Genomic DNA, 22,841 nt, shown 5'->3' with positions numbered 1-22,841 from the left:
AAGAAACAAGAAATCAATGGAAGTGAATTGGATACAGTAGCGAGGATAAAGTGGGCATGTTATTAAGATGCAAACAGCATCTCAACACCTCTCCTTGCAGAAAAAAAATCCAACCCTGCAATCTCTTCAAGATGCTTCAGCGGCGTGGATATAGAAGTCCTGTGAGATTGGAGCAGCGGGAATAAAGAAGGTATCTGTACTCTTCCAGGTAAGCCATGCCCTGTTTGGGAAGGTTGGAATTTCAGATCCAAGGATAAACATCAACTCCCGAGAGGGGACTCTTACTCACGGTGGAACACTGCAGAGGGGAGAAATGAGTCTCTCCACAAGCAAAAAAAAAAAAAAGAAAAACACAACTGCAAATAAATAAGAGGCAAAGGAAGGAAAGTTAATTCTTCACCTGATGCTTCAGGGTACAACTATGACTCAGATATAAGAGTGAAAATGAACTGTTCAAGTATTTCATCTATAAAACAGAATGGAACATAGACCTTCGCCTTGGCCAAACAATCTAAAACACGGCAGACTGAGTTGTTGAAATTAAAAAATGACTGCATAGTAGGTAATGTAATCCTACTCCAGTTCTGCCAGTGGCAGTAATGCAGATTGAAAGTAGACCCTAACTGCCACTTTCACTGCAACATCAGCTGGTTTGTCACTGTGCCATTTGGCCCCTGATGCAAATTGAATATAACAGCTCAAAGATCACATTTGACGACCTTATTCCAGATCCGTAGAGCTGGTTACCCAACTAACTAACCGACAGAATACAGTCACTAATATACTGACGAACTAGTAAACTAACTGAATGACTGCAAAAGTCAATGCTAGAATGACTGACGATGACAATGATTGACTGACTGACTAACATTACTGATATTTTAGAAGTAAAATATCATTTTGGTCAAAGAGCTTCTAGTAATAGAACTTGTGTATTAACGTTTCAGAAATATTAAAAAAAAATTGGATTTGATTATTACCAATGCTTCTATGCATTTAGGGCAGCTGTGGCATACAACTCACCCTGGGTAGCGGTCGTATTTGTTGGAGATTGTACATTTTGAATCTGCATACATAAATCCATTAAAATAGCTACTATAATTTCTAGACTACACAGCGCACAGTATTGAAAACTGCGCCCATTCTGTGTAAAGGATTTTTACACACAGTAGCCATACCGGACTATACACCGCAGATATACATGTATGTTCTGAAATTAGATATTCACCCAGAAACACCGTAATTCCCAGCCTACATAGCGCACCTGGTTATAAGCCTCTGTACACAGAAAGAGCATTAAACTCTTTCTGTATAGAGAGGCTGATTACCAGGTACGCTAACGCTAGCGCCGCATCACCGCATAAACCACGGGGTTGAAAGCATGTGAAAAAAGTCGCAGCTTGTAGGCTGGAAATTACGGTACCTTTTTTCCAAAGAGTGACTTTAACAAAACAGTAAGACGGCTCAAAGAAAACAGAAAAGTCAGTTTTTATTCACCCCCCTCCTGTCCACTGAAACCTCAAAAGTCGTCGTCTTCAGTCTCTAAGCTAGCTTACTCTTCTACGTGCGCTTGAGGGAAAGTAGTCTCCTTCTACGCCCCCTGGAGGTAAACTTGTTTTTCTACACACTGGAGGCATCTGTTCATGCCCAAACCCGAATGTATAAAAGGGAACAGCCATGTTTTAAACATTACGTTCAAACGAGGTTTTGTTGTACGCTTAAATTGTGAAGCGCTAGCGGAAAAAAATACATATATATATTTTAGTCGCATTATTACCGCAGGGTTGATGAGAGGGCGGGGAAAAAAGTAGTGGGTTATTGTCCGGATAATACAGTATTTAAAAATGTTTGCGTGGCTGTCAAACCTAACCCTCCATAGCTAATGAAAAAGCAGTTGTGAAATTTCAGAAAACGTCTACACTTGAGAAGAATATTTTAATCTTCTGTAGAGACTGACTAAAAACGATGGTGGTGCTGCTGGCTGGCAGTCACAGCCATGTTGAATGATGCCCCATAAGGGCACTTTAAAAAGGAACTTGCATCATTAATCATCCCCTTCTTCCTTCATAGCCATGACAAGTGAGACAAGCAAATCCATGTTCATGCATGTGAGCGTGAACACAATAAATAGGACAGCCGAGTGGATTAATCCCTGAAGAACACAATGGCTCTTTTTTAAAAGGATGTGTTTTCCTGCCATCCTTCAACTACCTCAAATGAACCAATTATTTTGTATGAAACAGTCTGCCAATTACAAGAATAAATCAGATTTCCCCACACTAAAAGCAGGGACATTTGAGGCCTCAAAAAGAAATTAAAGCTTAAACTGAAGCGGAGTTCAGACAATGCTTAAAAAGACAGTAAACCCTCATTTATCACAGAGTTGGGTTCCAGAAACCCCCCACAATAAATGACATCTGCAAAGGAGGGACCAAAACCTCCATCCTCAAAAAAAAAAAAAAAAAAAACAGGTAAGAGTGTACTTCCTGCAGCTTCTGAGGAAGCACAACCTGCCACGAGAGCTGCTGAGCCAGATCTACACAGCGGTCCTTGAGTCAGTACTGTGTACCTCCATCACAGTCTGGTTTGGGCCTGCCACAAAAAGAAGGCCTAACTCTGATTGCAACAGGCAATCAAAACTGCTGCAAAGACTGTGGACATCACCCTACCCACACTTGAGGACTTGCACGACACCCGAACTAGGGGAAGAGCAGGCAGGATCCTATCAGGCTCTCCACATCCTGGCCACCAGCTACTGCAGCTCAGGTTGCCGCTACCAAATAATGCAAACCAAAGCTAGCAGGCATTCCAACAGCTTCTTCCCTCTTCCAGTTAACTTCTTGAACAGCTAACGTACAATTAAATTGCATCGCGTTTGCTGTCACATTCTTAGTTTTATATATAATCGATTATTCGTGCACTCACCGGTAGTCTGATTACTCTGCACCATCTGGACATTTGTTGTTGACCAATGGATAGGTTTCCAATTACGCCATCTTGTGTCATAGAGGTCAGAGAACAGAAGTGATAGGTGAATTTTTTTTTCTGTCGTTAATTTATCCAATTGGTCTGAGAGTTATGATGTCAGAGAAAAAGGGAACCCTGGGATGGTGGTGACGTAATCACTTATTTTGCTGAATCTATATATGGGGGAAAAAAATTAAATTTAGCATCTTCACAAAACTTTACAAATCATGAAATTTCATTTGGGATACAATACATGAAAGACGTTTGCATGAAATCTGTGAAAAGTATCCTAATTTTTTTTTTCAGAAACTTTTACCATTTGACAAATACTTGTCGAAAATTCAAGTGCAGTGGAATCTTGTTTTAACAGAAATGGACCAGGAGATCATCTGTTATTGCTGTTTGTTATATCGAAGTACTTTTTTGTAGTTATATGCAGCCATATTACTAGTAGCCCCATAGATCAGTGATTAGAGCACTGGTTTAGAAAACCAGGGGTTGTGGGTTTGTATCCCACTGGGGCCTCCACTCCCTGAGAAGGGTTGCGTCAGGAAGGGCATCTGGTGTAAAAAAAAAAAAAAAAAAAAAAAAAATTGTGCCAAACGTATGTGCGTTCATCTGAGATGAAACGCTGTGGCGACCCCGAAAGGTACAAGCCGAAAGAAACTCTATATGCAGCCATATTACTTGACAATACAAAATAAATACAAAACAGATATTATTATTAAATTTATAATATTTGGAAAGTCAATTTCATCCAAACTTACCATTTTGTTGTGCTTGACATTGACATATGATGTCATACTCATTAGCCACGAGGAATTGGCGTCCGTACTACTTCTAAATTTTCTCTCGCCGTTTATGGCCGCCACGTCAATTGGATGGTCTGGAAATGTTGTCACACTCAACATTGCTGCTAAATGTCAATAATCACATTTGACGGAATTTTGCCACATTGCATATTGCCACCACGGAGACATAGAAATCATGGAAATTGGTTGAATCTAGTGATTGTGTCTACCTGTGAGCAGAAATACGTGTCCTCATCTCACGGCGCCAGTAAACAACAGCGGCCAATTGGAACTGATAGATTCGTCAACGCCGGTTTAAGTGGCACCTTGAAATTACTTTTGGACACATGTACTGTCCAGACGGTCCGTAAATTCCAATATCTGTGAAATCAGATTCCGGTAAATCGAAGTTCCACAAGTGACAGGCAATGAGTTCGTGACCTGGGCTTTCAGTGACCCACTCCATACCTACGTAAATAATTCCATCACATTGCAAAAATGAATCAGAAAAATCTGAAATCTGATTGGACAAAAAAAGAAACTCCACATAAATGTAGCCATGGAAAAGCACACGTACACACATTCACACCATCACTGAGTGGGAACTCAAGTCTGGCAAAAGCACCATGACACCATCGGTGACTGTTGCTTATGACCATAAATAGACAATTTTGCAACTTGCCCCAAGGCGTCTTCTCAAGTATGGGCTCAGATATCCAAGTTTGGTTGGTCACAATTTAAAATTGGCTGTATGATAAAGATGTTGCATTTCAGTCATTCATAAAACACAGGTCACCTTAAAGAGTTTCCTGCCCCCTAATATGAGTCATTTGATCGGTCCACCAAGGAATGTGGGTCATGCAGCTTGATTGGTGAACACGCCGAGTGCAAGTCTAAAAGTAGATTGCACAAGCAAAAATTGATCAAAAAGAAAAGTAGCGAGTGTCACTAATCCGAGTAAAAGTAGGGTTTCTTGTTTGCATCAGGTAAAAGTTAAAAGCATGATGCATTAAAACTCCTTTTCAATTTCTCCAAACTGCTACTTGAATAAATGTAATGTTTTCCAACCCAACTCTGACTGTAACGCCAGTAACGTGAGGATAATACAAAGATATATCTCTCTTAAGCAAAATATAAGGGGATCTTCATTACTTTTCACTCACACCATACCTTCCCATTTCTTAACTGCAAGGCTCAAAACTATTCATTTCTATTCTGGCATATGAAAAAAATAAATAAAACATTTCTCATTTTATGGGAGCAAGGTGTGACTGTGTGGGCTGACACAATAAGCGCTGTGTGTGTGTTTTAAAAAGTGCGAAAGATCCAACATCCAAATCCGTTCACATGGTCATAGATTGAAGTTATTTTCTGTATGTTGAGTTATTGCAGTCATTATTAGAGCTTAAGCAGCAGGCGGTGCAAAGGCATCTTGAAATTGTTATTATTGTCGATATTCCGACCAATGAATATTTCGGTGGCATCCTCATTCCCAAAGCTCACAAATTTGGGCAAATTTATTGTCCCTTTGTGAAAGTGAACATGCACTATTTTAGCCATCTAAAACATTGTAGCCCCAACAATTTTCATCATATCATGAGTCACAGCCATAAAATGGCTGCAATTTTTAAATTAGAGTTCCTGTTATGTTTCAAGTCAGCATGAAACACCCATCCATCCGTTTTCTTAGCCGCTTATCCTCACAAGGGTCACAGGAGTGCTGGAGCCAACCCAGCTAGCTTCAGGGGAAAAGCAGACTACACCCTCAACTGGTTGCCAGTCAGTCGCAGGGCAATTATCAATACCAGCACTGAGTGGGAATCGATCCCACGCTGCACTCGCCAAAGTCAGGCGTGGGCACCACTACACCATCAGTGATCGGTTCGACATGAAACAAAGAAAGAAAAAATAATTAATAAAAGCTTAGCTTGTAAAAAAAAATTCAAGAAGCAAAGGAAAAGAACAATAAGCAGGGGACCTTGAGTTGTCATGTTATCAGTGAAAAATGATGCAGGTTTACATTTATTATAAAGTTGAATTAAAACTGAGTCTCACCAAGAAAACAATTTTCCAGATCTATGTCATTCTCAAATTGTTGTTTTTTTTATGTTTGTTGTCTGGGAATATTCTTATTATATATATTATATTCTTAAATCCACTTTTTTCCACATTCAGATGATGAATGAAATTTGTCCAAGGAAGACTTGAGTGTCATATGTGCAACAAACCGAATTAGACAAGTTCACTTGTTTCACCCCATTCAAATTTGTAATTATTTTGCCGTAAATGCCTCGTGGGGGGGAGCACGAATTGACCTCAAACATTTTGCGGTAGAATGTCAAGTAGCTCTCGAAATGGTGTTGACAATGGAAACAAAAACTAAATTTTCTCATTAAAGCATCCCGGCCAATACTCTTCAACTAAAAAGGTTCTGACCTTCCAAAAATGATGAAGTAGCAGAACCACCTTGTTGCCTTCACCTCATCGAATATGTTGAATGCTTTATTCTTATCTCATTTATTCAGAACAGCATTTTGATTTTTCTCTTTCTATTCATTGATTTACTCAATTTGATAACTTCAGTTACTCTTTAATTAGCCTGCTGATGGTGTTCCCAAAGATAAAGATTTAACCTTTATCCTGCTTTTTTTTTTTTAGGATAATTTTATGAATGATTTTGTCGATGGGTGCCTTTCAACTTGGCACCTGTGTCTCAATCAATCAACCAATTGATCAATGTAAACCTTGATCTGTCATTTCATAACGGGTAGGTTCAGAAATCCACTCCATGAACACTCTCTTCACTCGGGAACATTTTGAAACTCAGATCAGTTTTTCAGAGCCTTGGATGGTCAGCAATGTCCACCGCTACACTTTTGAAATAATCATATATGTTAGAAACTGTGCTGAAATCCTCAAGTTAACATCTAACTTCAGAATTGGTCAGCTTTTGAAGATTTCGACACTATATGATTTTTAAAAAATGTCATCTCCTTTTCTTTAGTAATGAAACAGCTGCCAAATTATAAATTCCAGTGTTCTCTCAAAGTGATCCAGTGAGTGATCTTCCATAAAAGCAATATTTCTCCTCCTCTCTGCGCTAGACGAGGGAGATGCGAAGCAGATTGCAGCCATCCGAGCTCTTATCCAAAGACGAGTAACGTCAACAAGCAGACGCTAATGAACATGATGCTTCAGCCTCGGGGCGGCACAAAGAAAAAACGACTTACTCAAAGGCCGGGCAACAATAAAGCCTTATAAAGATTAAACGATCAAACTGTGAAGGCAACACTTGAGACTTTGTTACATTTTTTATTAATTAGGGGAGCCGTGTGGAAGAGATTTTTGTAGTGTAGTGAAAAAAATGTTAAAATACAATGTCAGGGGGAAGAATCAAGTATCTTGGAATAGATATGATTACATTCTAGCTGCACAATTAGTAATCTGACATGTTATGATGTTAACAGTCATCTTCCATGTTAATCATATTATTCTTAATCAACCCAGCAATTTCTAGAATTTAAAATTGACTTTTTTTATTCATTTCAATCAGGTTTCTGAACTCATTACAGTACAGAATCTGCTCTTACCAAGTGCTAACTGATATAAGGTTGAATACTGAGTCAGTGTGGCTTTCAATAGGGTAAATCATAAAATATTGCTGGACAGGTTAGAAACGTGGGTAGGACTAAATGGAACGGTCCTTAATTGGTTCAGGTCCTACCTGGAGGAAAGGAGCTGCTTTTGTAACTAATCTGAAAAACGATCTCAAAAAATGGCAATGACCGATGGGGTCCCTTAAGGTTCAGTTCTTGGACCCCTCCTTTTCAGCCTGTATATGCTGTCCTTTGACTCATTATCTTTAAAAAATAAAGACCAAGTCCGAACCCTTGGTTTTCTGATCGATTCCGACCTGACTTTAAACATTAATATCAAATCATTTACTCAAACTGCCCATTACTATCTGAAAAAACATATCCAGAGTGAAGGCTTGCATGTGTCAAGCAGACCAGGAAAAGCTCAGCCATGCTTTTATCTCAAGTAGACTTGACTACTGTAATGGTCTTCTGACTGTACTCCCCAAAAAGAGCCTTAAACAGCTGCAGCTCATTCAGAAGGCTGCAGCTCGATTTCTGACCAGAACAAAGAGGTCAGAGCATATAACTCCAAACCTAAAGTCTTTGTACTGGCTTCCACTCATCTTTAGAATAGATTTTAAAGTTTTGCTACTGGTCTATAAGTCACTAAATGGTTTAGGTCCTGAATACATGAAAGAAAGGCTTACGGAATACTAACGTGGCGTCATTGGACGGTCTTACATGTCAGTCATTAGAAAAGCATTGGTCTTAAGCTGGCGGCACGGTGGCACGACTGGTTAGAGCGTCTGCCTCACAGTTCTGAGGACCAACTTTCATATCCTGAGCCCGCCTATGTGGAGCTTCCCTGTTCTCCCTGTTTCTGCGTGGGTTTTCTCTGGGCACTTTCCTCCTACATTCTAAAAACATGCATTCATTGGAGAGTCTAAATTGCCCTCAGGTGTTGGGTTAAGATGACTGGATCTTTGACAGTACGGTCCCTGCAACTGGCTGATCGCGGGGATTGGCTCCAGCACTCCTGCGACCCTTGTGAGGATAAGCGGCTCAGATAATGGATGGATGGATGTCCGTAACTTGATTTCCAGCAGAGGAAAGAGCAATTTCATAATCACGGGCTGTGCATGTACTTTTTGGGACGGAATGTGATGTGCTTATTGTCATGTCGTCGACATACAGTAGCCATCACTGCCTTACGTCGCTGGCTGTAATTGGCTGATAACAATGAAACACAAGCCACGTAAAACCTCACATAGAGCGAATGAGCTAGTTGTCATAGAAAAGGTTGTAAAATGTCATGAGCTGCAGCGTGTTCCAACAATAACAAGAAGGTAGCATTGCAAAGAGATGCATGAATAATATATTTGCACACACGCACAGCCACAGGCACACATTAATGGCAAAAACACACACAAAAACAAATCACATCAAATAAATGCTTGATTATAATGTATGAAATGTTTCTGATCAGTCAGCTGAAAAACTAATTTCATTTTCTCATTAGAGCTCTTGCCCTTGGCTCCTTCTCATGTCAATGTTTATGACTCACAAAAATAGAAATTTGAACTCATCTGACGCACACACAATTGGAGTTGAAAGCAACTATTTGTGAAAGAGAAGGAGGGAAAATGGGGCCAACAATTGAAAGAATCCATCTATTTCTTTCTTTTTTTTTTTTTTTTTACAGCGGCAGCAGGTTTATAGCTGCCGTGACCTTTCCCTCTCTGGAGATTTGCTACTCTGCACTCATCCATCATCTTTATAACTCACTGTGGAGTTACTTGGTGGTTTGTTTGCGCCAGGTGACCGACACCATTAACGTTTACCATTTTGTTCTGTATATTAGCCTCCTCGGGGACAAAGACAAACTTATCATTATGTATTTTTCAGTATTAAGAATCATACAACGTCAATTGATAATACACTGCCCGACACTAGACTATATTATATTTGACTTTTATTTACTCAACTGGAAATGGGGGGGAGGGCGGCGATGCCTTTTGTTTGGAATAGAATGAAAGAATATGAATCATATATTGCCATTTATGTCTACAAAATCAAATAAGAAAGGGTACTTACCCTGGAACAGAAACATCAACTGGTTTGAGTCTGCTCAACACAAGAAAAAAAGAAAAATATATTCCTGTTGCTGTATTAGGGACATAGAGTTGAGAGCTTTTGCTCTTTTTTTTCCCATGACATTAAGATCAATACTGGACCATATTGCATTTATTTACAAAACTGGAGGTTGGGAATGAATATTATAGTCATACAATTGAAGGTTTTTACTTTTCACAGAAACCATCTGGAACATATTATATAGCCAAAAATAGGGGCCACAGGCCTTTATTAAGGAAGCCATTTTGGTACATTTTTTAAAATAATTTTAACAATTAATATCACTGGGCTATTGCAACTAATGTCACGGAAGGGATGGATTTATTTATTTATTTTGAACCAAGAAAGTAACAAGTAATGTAGCAACCATGGAAGGTAAACTTGGATGCTCATTCAATGTTTCGCAAATAGTGAAATCCATTTTAGATTGTGGAGTGGTAATAACATGTTAACGACAGAGTTATCCTAATTCTGCTGAGTTTAGGTGGAAACATTGGTGAATAAATCTTTTGAGGGTTTTATTTTTTCATCTTTTTCAAATACAAGCCAATTTCAATGAAGTTGGGATGTTGCATTCAATAAAAACAGAATACAATGACTTGCAAATCATATTGAAGCTATATTGAATGGAATACACTGCAACAACAAGATATTTAATGTTCAAACTGATCAACTGTTTTTCGCAGATAATCATGAACTTGGAATTGAATGGCTGCAACATGTTTAAAAAAACAAAAAGCTGGTGCAAGTTGGAAAAAAAAGACTGGGAAAGTTAAGGAATGCTCTTCAAAGACCCGTTTGGAACATCCCAGGCGGTACCATGATTGGGTATAAAAGGAGCTTCCCTGAATTCCTCAGTCATTCACAAGCAAAGATGGGGTGAAGTTCACCTCTTTGTAAACAAGTACGATAGAAAATAGTCAAACATTTTAAGGACAATTTTCCAGAATGTACAATTGCAAGAAATTCAGGGATTTCATCATCTACAGTCCATAATATCAAAAGGTTCAGAAAATCTGTAGAAATCACTGCATGTAAGCGGCGAGGCTGAAAACCAACATTAGAATGCCCGTGACATTTGATCCTTCAGGTGGCACTGCATCAAAACCAGCATCAATGAGTAAAGGGCATCAACACATGGGTTTAGCATAACATTGTAACTTCATTGGAATTGGGGTTGTATCTCAGCTGAATTGGTGCAACCCCAACCCTCTGCAAATGAGCCTGCGCCAAAAAAAAACAATGTTAATTCAGATGAGAATGATATTAATCCATCCATTTTCTTTGCTGCTTATCCTCACAACGGTCACGGGAGTGCTGGAGCCTATCCCAGCTGTCAACAGGCAGGAGGCAGGGCCCACCCTGAATTGGTTCCCAGCCAATCGCAGAGCACATGGAGACAGAAAGACAGACAATCACACCAAGGGGAAATTCAGAGTGTCCAATTAATGTAGCATGTTTTTGAAATATGGGAGGAAACCGGAGTGCAACCACAGGGAGAACATGCAAACTCCACACAGGGAGGGCGGGGATTGAACCTGGATCCTCAGAACTGTGAGGCCAACGTTTTCCGGTTGCCTTCACTGTGCCGCCTAGGAAATGATACAAGAGAAAATCTTCCACTTAATAAACCAGATGGATGAATATAACAGATGGCAGTGATAGTTTCAAGTAAACAAGCAACTGTGACGTTAATAAACTAGCAAAGCCTCCACCCCCCCAAAAAAAAGAAAAAAAATGTGCAAAGGGTTACTACCCACCTGTCAACTTTGAATGAAAGAAATCCACCTAAGTCTAATCACACTAGAAACATGTAAAATGATAACTCACTTGTGAGGTTTAACTCCGTGATTTAAGTCTTGAGGTCACATGAAGTGATTTTCAAAGCTACAACACACAAACATATTGTGATGTTTCCAACAAAACCACCTTTTTTATTTCTCTCCCCAGATGCTTCCCTTTGTGAGGACTTCTGTTCTCGTCATCGGGGTAAATTGGAAATAAGTGCCCGTGTCTGTCATCATCCAGCAGAATTAGCTAAATTCCATCTTTAATATTGCCACAATCACGTCTTGGAAATCCAATGTGTGCTGTCCATGCAATTCATTGAAAGAAAATAAGAGGTTGTTGCAACCTGAAAATGAACAAAAATCATCCATCCATTTTCTTAGCCCCTTATGCTCACGATGGTTGCGGGAGTGCTGGAGCCTATCCCAGCTGTCATTGGGCAGGAGGCGGGGGACACGTGGTTGCCATCCAATCGCAAGGCATATGGAGACAGACAGCAGTCGCACTCACAATCACACCTACGCGCAATTTAGAGTCGCGAATGAATGCATGTTTTTGTGATATGGGAGGAAACCGCAGTGTCCGGAGAAAACCCACAAAGGCACGGGGAGAGCATGCAAACTCCACAAAGCCAGGGCTGGGATTTGATCCCCAGATCTCAGTACTGTGAAGCTAACGCTCTACAGCTGCGCCACTGTGCCGCCCTAAATTGTATATACCTGTGTAACACTAAACCCCAAGTGTCCTCCCCTATAAACATTCTAATATAGATATTGTAATGTAAAATACATATAACATTATTCACTTCAATGTCTCTAGGAAAAAATAAATGTGAGTGGCGAGCGGGTCATCCATGCGCAAAGTTGCAGAAGTGTCATTCTACGATATCCAAGTGGTCGCCATATTGGCGCCGTCCTCCATCCGTGATGTCACCCGGACATTCGCCAATGAAAACATGCGGTGCACCCTGACTATGGGAGACAAACACGCCCCTTCTGACACGGAAGCTCTTTTTAAAAAGGAGAACACCACACAACCGAGTGAAGTTACCGGGGCAATATTACACTATTGTTTCGAGCCATATCCAGATGATATGCGATCACGGCCAAACCGCATCCCCGTCCGATCCACTTCCGGGCGGAGATGACCCATGAGCCGGCCGGTGTGGCTTATGACAGAGCAAGCCGTCCTGCATTAGGGGGGTGTTCACGGATCCCGCAGTACTGAGCAACACAGAGCCGCCCCCATCCGCAAAGCCCGACGTGCAGCCTTTACAGAAGCAGTGACTGCCGAATGCGGCTCCTCAGCCGGTGTGGCTGATTTTCGGCACCGTGGTGGCATATAATGGACCCAAGCCAAGCTGCTTCTAGGGGGATGTTCAAAGCCGCCGCAGTACTTGTTGAACACCGTCGAGCCGGGGCGCATTACTGCCTACCTGTTATTTGGAAACCAGAAAGCTTTTGTCCTCTGCACCCGTGCAATCCATTTTTCACAACGAACCTGGTCTCTTGCAAACTTATGAAGGCTAAATCCATTCTCCCGAGTGTTCAAGCAATGTCCAGCAATGCAATGAGCCGGCATTTTGGCTAACACGAAGGAACAACGAGCTACCTTCCCAGAGGTAAAACTAATGGAAACAAACGAGTCCACTTGGGAGCACCGGTGTCCTTTACGTCACTTCCTGCTTCTTCTCGAAAACAAATCCCTCAAAATAATTTTCATGGCGGGAGTTACAAAAAGCTGTATACGTCAAAATCATGTTTTGTGGTGAAAAAACGCATGGGCCCATATTGGCTGACGTTTTTTGATTAATAGCATACTAAAAATCATCCATTTCATGACAGGAGACCTTTAAATATTTAGACAGAAAATTTGCATGTGTTATAATGTGATTTATTGGCAGATTTATTGATGCTACAAGCTGGTAATTTTTGTTGACTCAGCCAATTGGTTTCGACCGAGGCCTTGAAAGTCCTGTCAAAAGCCACACAGTCATAACAAGCAGGAGCTTACGTATGTGGCCTTCCAAGACAGGAAGGCCACTAGCTCCAGCTACCCCTTGGCTGGCCTCATCTCGCCCAACAAAGAGAGGACTCAAACAATGACAGCTGAATACGGGTAGAGCACTAAACTCCCCACCCCCCTCAATTCCCTCACGCTTTTGACAAAAACATACTTGTTCTTCCCAGCGAAGAACTAATGAAGGCAGGCTGGGCAATAAAGCGATTAAACAAAACAGACTGGAAGCAGTTTCTCAAACAAATTCACCCTAATGGCGAATGGCAGGAGTCTCGCTTCACGGACCGAACACTGTCCAGGCGTCCGCGATGGCTGTCCGGCCTGCGAACGTAGCTGCCCACTCTTACTCCCGAAACTAGTGCATTTGGAACTGGTGCGGGCTCACAATTTGGTAGGCAAACCTCCTCATCATATTAGATTTGCATGTCTGGAAAACTACGAAGGCTTTTGCAGTTCCCTCAGAAACAGAATGCAAATGCCGAGAGATGATGATGATGATGTCGCCAGGCCAAAGAAAGACATTTTTTTGCATTAATTCTTAAAAAGACATACAGGAAGAGAGAGATATGCAGCTTCTGGATATAAACTTTTCGGTGAACCTACCTTTAAACGTCAACTTCATTTGAAGCTTCTCAAATTCTCTGCAGGCGTTAGATCCATGTATCAATCAATTACAATTAGTATTAAAACAGCCTCTCCCCCCCCCCCCCCAATCTACCTGTTCACATTTTGATATTATGTGCTGCTATATTTCAACACAGCGTGACCAGTAGCTAATAAAGAGCGTAAGATATTTTGCATTTATTCCTTTTTTTGGTAGGGGCTGGGAAGGGGGTCAGGTTTTGTCATTTTTTATAGGTTTAAACACCCTACCATATGTGAGTTTGCAGATTTATAGATGTGAGAATTCAGTCAAAATGGATGATCTTCAAGTCTCAGGTCCACCATGACAAATTTGCTCTTCCTGTCGGTGCCGTAAATGACCGCCATGACACTTCTGCATCTTCCATGGGGGGGGGGCGGGGTTATGACCTGGCCTCGCTATGCGCAGACAAGATCGTTGGGCATGATGACCTGCCAACTTTACAGTGTGGATTAAATATTCATCCATCCATTTTCTTTGCTGCTTATCCTCACGAGGGTCACGGGAGTGCAGGAGGCAGGGTACACCCTGAACTGGTTGCCAGCCAATCGCAGGGCACATAAAAACAAGCAACTATTCGCACGCACTATCACACCTACGGGCAATTTAGAGTGTCCAGTTTATTGCATGTTTTTCATATTATGTTCTATATCATAATCATTTTATGTTATGTACAGTATCTAGGATGCGTAATATTCATTGCAGGCCTCATATTAAAAAATATTCTATTTAATATTTTGAGTCATAACCAAATAATTCCAAAAAGGTTTTGAGACGCAGCCCCTTTTTTTAAAAATTATGATGTATTCAAATGTGTGCGAGTTTCGCGACATCACATTCTCATCAGAGCGTACATAGCCTCAAGCCTGAATGCCACCAACGAAATGGAATGACTTTAATTAATAAGTTACTTTTAAATTCAAATACATTCATGACATATAAGAGGATATTCATTTTCTTAATTATATTTTCAATTCGTATTATCGTTGTTATCAAGTGTGACTCATTTGGGAAAGGTTAGGTTTACGATATTTACCATTCAATCAACAGTTATTTCTACTTTTCCATGAACTCTTAATGGCCCTAAAACAAATATTGTAATACTGTATATGTGTGTATGTTTAACCACATTAGTGTTGTTAATTTGTCTTTCAGAAATAAGGACCCTGGTATATTGCACGTTCCCCCACTTGGAAATCATGGAGGGGTCTGAAATATTCATCGTAGGTGCATGTCCACTGTGAGAGAGATCATCTAAAAAGAAAAATCCCAAGATCACAATGTATGATTTTTTTCAACAATTTATTTGTATGATACAGCTGCAAATAAGTATTTGAACACCTGTCCATCAGCCAGAATTCTGACCCTCAAAGACCTGTTAGTCCCCCTTTAAAAGTTCACCTCCTGAATCAGATGCACCTGTGTGAGGTCGTTAGCTGCATAAAGACACCTGTCCACCACATACAATGAGTAAGACACAAACTTGTAACATGGCCAAGGCCAAAGAGCTGTCCAAAGACACCAGAGACAAAATTTTACAACTCCACACAGCTGAAAAGGGCTATGGAGAAATTGCCAACCAGCTTGGTGAAAAAAGGTCCACCGTTGGAGCAATCATGAGAAAATGGAAGAAGCTAAACATGACAGTCAATTTCAATCGAAGTAGAGCCCCTTGCAGGATATCACCTCGTGGGGTCTCAATGATCCTTAGAAAGGTGAAGAATCAGCCCAGGACTACACGACGGGACTTGGTCAATGACCTGAAGAGAGCTGGGACCACCGTTTCCAAGGTGACTGTTGTTAATACACTAAGACGTTATGGTTTGAAATCATGCATGGCACGGAAGGTTCCCCTGCTTAAACCAGAACATGTCAAGGCCCGTCTTAAGTTTGCCAATGACCATTTTTTTATGATACAGAGGAGTCATGGGACAAAGATTTGTGGTCAGATGAAACCAAAATGAAACTTTTTGGTCATAATTCCACTAACCATGTTTGGAGGAAGACAAATGATGAGTTGCATCCCAAGAACACCATCCCTACTGCGAAGCATGTAAGTGGTAGCATCATGCTTTGGGGGTGTTTTTCTGCACATGGGACAGGACGACTGCTATGTGTCAAGGAGAGGATGACCGTGCCCATGTATTGTGAGATTTTGGGGAACAACCTCTTTCCCTCAGAAGAAGCATTAAATATGGGTCGTGGCTGGGTCTTTCAACATGACAATGACCCGAAGCACACAGCCAGCAAACCCAAGGAGTGGCTCCATAAGAAGCGTATCAAGGTTCTGGTGTGGCCTAGCCAATCTCTAGACCTAAACCCAATAGAAAATCTTTGGATGGAGCTGAAACTCGGTGTTTGTCAGCGACAGCCGAGACACCTGTCTGATCGAGAGAAGGTATGTGTGGAAGACTGGGTTAAAATCCCTCGTCCAGTGTGTGCAAACCTGGTGAACAACTACAGCAAACGTTTGACCTCTGTAATTGCAAACAAAGGCTACTGTACCAAATATTAACATTGGTTTTCTCAGGTGTTCATATCACACAAATAAATCGTGAAAAGAAACAATCATACATTGTTATTTCTGGATGTTTCTTTTTAGATGATCTCTCTCACAATGGACATGCACCTACGACGAAAATTTCAGACCCCTTCATGATTTCCAAGTGGGAGAACTTGCAATAGGTGCTCAAATACTTATTATCTCCACTGTATATGCAATAGTACATTTTACAGTTTCAAAAAAATTATAAACGTATTATCATTTAATATTCTTTACCTTCATTTTATAATGTCTTTTTAATGGGAGTAAAATGTTCATTGGACAATGCCAATTGTGTGAGAGCACAATGAAAAGGAATCATCACCCTGCCCCATCCCTCCTACGGTGCAACAGTAAATGTTTATAGACCATACAGAGCAAATGAGTCATTATTGCTCATCTCTAACCTTTTTCTTTCCCCCAGCACCTTTTGTTTGACAACAGCTGTTATCATGGATTTCTTTTTTTTTTTCTCCCCTCCTTCTTCTCCCTGCACCCCCCCCCCCCTCCTCGGTCAGCTGCGATTGCTGGGGGGCAAAACAGGAGCAGATGGTGTTTTGCTATGCATGAATGGAGCGTTGGAGGAGTTTGCCTTGAATAGGGGGAACTTTTCAATGGTGTCTACGCGCCACCTGCCTCTTGTGGCACGACACTGAGGAGGAGAGAAGAAGAAAAAAAAAATAAGAGAAATGCTCGCCGGGCATCGGCCATACGTATCGATTATCGCGGCGAGTGGTGGTGTAATGGCAAGTATGCCAGGCTTTGACGTAATTGGATGTGACGCGGCGCGCTTTTGTGTCCTCTATCAACCGCGGCCGCCCTTAATCAGTGGAGTTGCCATAGAAACGTGTTGGCCAAGTTAATGGCTTTTATGATTACCAGTCCAAGTGAGCTGCGCTAAAAGGGATGATCAAGTACAGATAGAATGGAGCCGTACCAAAAGATCTGGGCTCGAGCGTATCACCGATAGCAATATCCGTATTTCTTCACGACTTAAAAACTGATGCATGGTTAAACGGTTTGTTTGCCGATACAGGTACCCATGTTGTTTCATAATTAAGATGGCTGCAATATCAAAGTGATACATAAGGTGGATGCATCATAAAATTGCCAGTTGTGCGTAATACTTCATGATTTGGTGTCAATATTATAAGAGGAAACTGCAGGTACAGGGGCAATATGCTGATCCAGGTGGATCCCTCGTCAAAATGAAAAATCTGAATGAATTTTCATTTTACAAAACAAAAATAATGATCTTTGATACTGCAACATTATCAATGTGACACCAAGTAACTATATCGCTATAGTTAGGACGGAGCATCTTCAAATATCTGAACCATTTTTCATGACTGCTTTAGGGATTTTTAATTATTTTTTTACTGTGGCTTGGTTAATTTGTTCAAATGGTTTCTTGGTGCTTTTACTCTCACCCGGAATAAAATGGCAGCATCATGGTAGAACGATGACATCATGGACAATTTCAACATATCATACTGTCTATCGTTTTATGTGCTCTACAAATAAATTTGAGTAACATTCCAGGATACATACAAACGACAACAATAGACATTTTAATTTTAGCTCGGCCTGTTCCTGTGCTTCAACTGTGGATGTCGTAGTACCGTACTGTACTCCGCAGTGTCGACTTTCCTGCTGCCCTCCATCTCCTCCTGGTTAAAATTGTAACATTTAAGGACGCATGACTAGAAATGACAAACAAAAACACCATTACCTACTTTTATCCGTGCCTGTAGGTGTGCCTTAAGTCTTTGTGATGCAGGATGATACTCCCGATGAGTCTCGACTCTGTTTTGTCACTGCCCTCAGTCTCCACTTGGATAAAAGGGCTCCATCACTGTAGCCTTTTAGATAAACAGCAAAAATTAAACACAGATACTAACCCTGTGGTTGTTGCTACAATGTCATATGCCACAGTCTCCACTTGGCTGCAAAAAAAAAAAAAAAATTTCATCTCTGCCCTTAGTCTCCACAAGGATAAAAGTGGAACATTATTTTACCGTTTAAGGAAACATAGGTAAAATTACCATATCGTGATGTTGGGATTTACCTCTGGACGTATTATATTCCACAGTCTCCACTTGACTTCAGCGTTCCTGTTTTTCTTGTCCAGATCAATAACATGCGTCTCCCTCAAGCTGAGATGAAAAAATAAATTCTTTCTTTCCGCTCAGAATGGCTCATCCTGAGTGATCATTCAATGAGACCTTGATTTTGTGCTTTCTGACAGGAATATTTTGAAGTGGGAGAGAAACCTGAGCAGCACAGCTGTAATTCTTGGCCTTTATTGAGTCTGTTTATTGGTGAACCACTTTGAGGAGAGCCGGACTATTTGGTCTCATTAACAGCAGGATGAAGCATATTAGAGGACTATCAATCACCGCACTGCTGTGTTCCCATGTGGCGGCTTTGCTTTGCATTAAGCAGAAAGCCGAGCACGACATCATAGCAGCTCCACTGACCGGAGACATCATTGTCATCGTCCCCAACAACATAATTTTGTAATTGCTTGGTCTTTGTTTAAGAAGGATGATGAACGGATGGGGCGGGCGGCGGCTTTTTGGTTTCGTTGTGGTGTATGGCTACTCTTCCGACCATATATCACACCTCTACAAAATGTCAACAAAATCATTTGTTGACTTTATCTTGCTGTTTTGTCGATCGTACCTCCTCAGCCTCTGCCAGAAAGCCTGTGAGCTTGAGGGTTCGGCATAAGATCGTAACGGTTTTTAAGTATTGGGCTCTTCTGGACGGAGATGTCGGATGTTATTCCTGGTGTCTGGTGGAGCCATCCTCCCAAATTGGGGGTTACTACCCCCAGTCCCCCGATCTCTAGGGGGGACCACCATCTCCTTCAACATCCATCCATATTGTCATTGGTGTTTCTGATGGGTATCCACCACGACCATGCCAGCCTTCTTTGGCCATCACCAATCTAAGAGTCTGGATCTGGAAGTCCCACAGCATCTTGGTGTGGTTGTTCTTAGCCACCTTTGACTGTGTCTGCCATCTTGATCCTCACTTTGAATAAATGCTGTATCTGCACCAATTCAGACCCTCACCAAAATGTAATGGCCTGCTCTGTCAGTGTTTGTGGTGATGTTGACATAAGAGGAGGACCCCAGCCCAAGGAGGCACGGGATGATGAATCTCAAGAAAGTGATTCATTTTCAAAAACCTAAAAATGCAACAAAGGCACATATCAAAAGCTGAATAACTAAATTACAAAACTCACAAAACTACAAAATAACACCCCTCCTCCCGCCCCAGAACAAAAATAAAGAAATACAAGGAAACAAAAGACTCACCACAACAGGAAACATGACAAAACTACAAATGTGACTTGCCGAAACAATGATCTGATACCGACTGAACAAACTCAGGGAATGAAATACAAACAGTGAGGCACACCTGGACAAGTAGCTCTAGGGAGCTGATTGGTTGACACTAGCGTAATAAGTGGAGACAAAAAAACACAATAACAACAAGAAACCCCAAAAACAAAGGTAAGACAAGAAGATGGAACACAGCAAAACTTGACAACAAACAAAGTAAATCTAATTAAAACCAAGTCAAGAAAAATACAGCTGACCCTTTGCTCAGTCGCCTCCACACTATGCTTGAGCAAACTTGGTCAAAAAGTGCATTGGACAAATAAAAGCCTGTTTCAAATAATATTATACATGTCTGGTCCAACAGACACCACCCCTTTACAAAATTAGTTGGAAATCAGTTTTACAATTGCCATCACACGAGAAACTTGTTTTCCTTGAATCGTGACTGACCACTCAAAACTGATAACTGAGCTTCGGTCAAATGTTTCTCTTTGTCATACTGTAACGTACAATTCCATTCGGGCATTATTTTTTCTGATCCGTGGAAAGATTGTTCGAAATGAATTTTAAAAAAAAGCATTAGAAAAAATAAAGGCCTCCCCACAATAGAAACCTTACGAAAGGAAGCCTGATTCTAAAGATGCCAAATTTGGTAGAATTTTTTTTTTCTTTTTGCGCACCTCTGTCTTTACTACAACTTTATTTCCTCAAATAGTGGCCTGGAGTCTTAAAGGACACCATGTTCCGTTATTATATACAGTACGTTAATTGAAAAAGTGCATGATTTTGAGTATGAGTTCGAAAGTGAAATTTAATTTTAAAGAGCATAATGATTATTTGCACATCTCCACTCTTACCTCTGATAAATGCCTACTAATTACTGTAGTTGAGTAAATATGCCCCCCACCCCCCCTGCACCCCCAGATGCCATTTGACAAAATAGAGTCTGTCATTGTAAGTAATACAATCACAAGATGACCTAATTGTTCTTCCCCCCCATTCCTCCTCACACTGGAGAGTAAGTGCAGAGTCAGATGTGCAGGCAAAGGGATTTTCGATTTTAATGATTTATTTGACTCTTTTGTCGCTTTCCCGTCCGGCACACACGAACAATGCCAGCGCCACAAAAGCGCTGCAAACACTGACCATCTGACTGCCGGGCCGACGTCCACCAGCCGCCCCGCCTCGTCACAACATCACTAACGCAGCGTTTTTGTTCCTGTTTTGTTTGTCGTGCGGGAGGATGTGCGCAATTGATGAGCTCTACTAATGCGACAATAAGACAACTTAAACAGTCGACTACAGCGAATATCAGGTGTCAATTAAGGGTAAGGCCTAGCAAGAGGACTGCTAACCCAAATAAGTTGAAAGTTAATTTTCTTGAGCTCTTCTTTGCTAAGTGTGAAGCAGTTGGGTTGAATCAGCATTTCCAAATCTAAGATCAATCAGACGGAAGTTGAAGCTGTTGATTGACAGGTCGAGCTCCACACCCACCCTCAACCGTGGTCATGAGTTGTGGGGCATGACCGAAAGAACAAAATCGCGAATGGCTAAAACGAATTTTGCCCACTGGGTGTCCAAGTCTCCCTGAGAGATAAAGGTGAGAATCTTGGTCATCCCAGTGGGGCTCAGTGTAAAACCACTGCTCCTCCACCAGATGAGGTGGCTCGGGCATCTGGTTCCAATGCCCCCTAGACGCCTCCCTGGTGAGGTGTTCCTGGAATGTCCCACAACCAGGAGGAAGCACCAAGGACCAACCAGGAAATTCTGGAGAGACTAAGGGCTCTATTTTCCTGACTAGCGCATAACTGCAACGTAGGGGAGGGGGTTGGACTGGGTTGTTGTAATCTTAGCAGGCATATTTAACAAAAGAGGCTCTCTGCGCCGGTGGGAGTAAACACAGCTGACTGTATTCGCCACCAATTAATCGGATTATTCATTCATTCCCTTTAAGTGAGGCGCAATGATGGTCTCGCATGCATGGAGAGAGCAATCTGTCCATGACGGCATTGTCATTTGGCGGTGGACCAAAAGATGAACTGGTGATAAAATGTCATGAAGAACCTTCTTAGAACTTTATTTGGGGGTGGTCAAGGCTACTTAAAATGGTGGCATACGGGCTGACTCCTATTTAACATGAATTAGAAAGTGATAGGATTGTGAACACGGCCAAATCTCCACTTAAAAGAGAGTGAACACATGCACAAGTGCAGCATCTCAGTTTTCATTTTTACTAGCCCTCTTGAAAAAAATGATGCCTTCCACTGAGTTGCACAAGTTATAGGTCAAATTAGTAGTTAAAAAAAAAAAAAGATTTGAAATGATTTATGATTAACCTTAGGTTCATGTCTCAAAAACCTGAAACAGGGTGGCTCAGATAATAGTTGGCTGGTACCTCGCACAGTTCCAGAGATCTAATGAAGATCTCAGTGAAGACTGGAGTGAGTTGGTTCACACAGACTTTGAGGCAGGAGAGGAGACAAGGTCTGGTTAGCGATTGTAATACATGCCAGAGTGATTTAGAGTTGTTAGCGGTAAACTGTTTTTCCAACTTTACTTCGTAATTTCTATTTGCGGTGTTAATTTCTTTAGTCAGCTGGTTTCTAGTGCTATCCCCACTTTATGTGTCTTCTTTAGTCTGGCGAAGTTTAAGATTGCCAGTGAATGATCGTTTGTTGTTTTTCAACGAGCAAAATGATTTTGTTGGTTTCTGCGTCACAGAAACTGACATAGGATGTGACAGTCTCCATATATTCATCCAGGCTTCCAGCTGAATTTTCAAACACACTCCAGTCTGTTGAGTCTAAGCAGCTTTAAAGTTCCATCTTTGCTTCATTGGTGCAGCTTTTCACTTTTCAACGTACAATAAGTGAAGTTTAATTAATTTAGCAGTGATCAGAACACTCCAGAGCTGCATGAAGTATGGCACAGTATGCATTATTTAGCATAGTATAGCAGTGGTCTAAAATGTCACTTTCCCTCGTAGAACAGTCAATATGTCGCTTCTATTTAGGGAATTTGTGGTTA

The sequence above is a fragment of the Syngnathoides biaculeatus genome, chromosome 3 (genome assembly GCF_019802595.1).
Source record: "Syngnathoides biaculeatus isolate LvHL_M chromosome 3, ASM1980259v1, whole genome shotgun sequence".
Classification (NCBI taxonomy): Eukaryota; Metazoa; Chordata; class Actinopteri; order Syngnathiformes; family Syngnathidae; genus Syngnathoides; species Syngnathoides biaculeatus.
Note: the sequence above shows the minus strand (reverse complement) of the source record.